Here is a 739-nt window from a genome sequence, read left to right as displayed (position 1 = left end):
CCACCCCCATTCATATCTTAAAATGATTAGGGCAGAAAAGGGTGGGGGAGCTGGAATAGACTCTACTTCCTGTCTCTCTGATTTTACAAATTAGATTAACAGGGCATAAGGCCTTTACCTCTACAACTGGATGATTTATAGTTTTATGTATATTACACACACACACACACACAGAAAGAGAGAGAGAGAGACAGAGAGAGATATTCAGCCTAATATGTCAGTATAGATCCTTTTGCAATTCATGAGCATGATGATGGGGTATCACACTATGTGTGAGATGTGCCTCCCTCAAAGCTTCTTCCTACAGGTTGGCACTTTGCCCACCTGACATGAAAAAAAAAAGTCAATGTAGAAGGAGAGGTAATGCAAGGCGAAAACTCACTTGTCCTGTAAACAACTGAAGACAAGCCAGTCTTTGAAAAGATGAAAGCCTGCAGGTGCTAGCCAAAAGAGAAGGGTGGGGACGACAGGTGAACTTTCCCTACCTTACAATTTTGTTTTTACTCACATATGCCCAATAGAAGCTGTGTGTAATACAAGCAAAAAATGAATGACTTTCTACCAAATGGCACTCTTCATGGCTGCAAACGTGACCCTAAACTACAGCAGTCTATAATGTGGCAGACTCAAGAAGGACACAAAGTTAACACTGCCCCATGGTTTCCCCCGGAAACACCAATGCCATGCATGAAGGGCTTTGTGGCTGCTAACCCAGGGAACATTGCTTGCAGAACTTTAG

The 739-nt window shown here is 42.8% G+C and overlaps 1 non-coding gene across 1 annotated transcript; it reads left to right on the top strand.

Moving 5' to 3' along the window:
- The first annotated feature begins 226 nt into the window (after positions 1-226).
- Positions 227-330, top strand: LOC129467164 (small nucleolar RNA U13). The gene has a single exon (XR_008652295.1). It is a non-coding gene; the product is annotated as a small nucleolar RNA U13 (small nucleolar RNA).
- Positions 331-739: the final 409 nt, after the last annotated feature.

The sequence above is a fragment of the Symphalangus syndactylus genome, chromosome 17, assembly GCF_028878055.3.
Source record: "Symphalangus syndactylus isolate Jambi chromosome 17, NHGRI_mSymSyn1-v2.1_pri, whole genome shotgun sequence".
In the NCBI taxonomy this organism is placed as follows: Eukaryota; Metazoa; Chordata; class Mammalia; order Primates; family Hylobatidae; genus Symphalangus; species Symphalangus syndactylus.
Note: the sequence above shows the minus strand (reverse complement) of the source record. Positions and strands in the feature narration are given on the sequence as shown.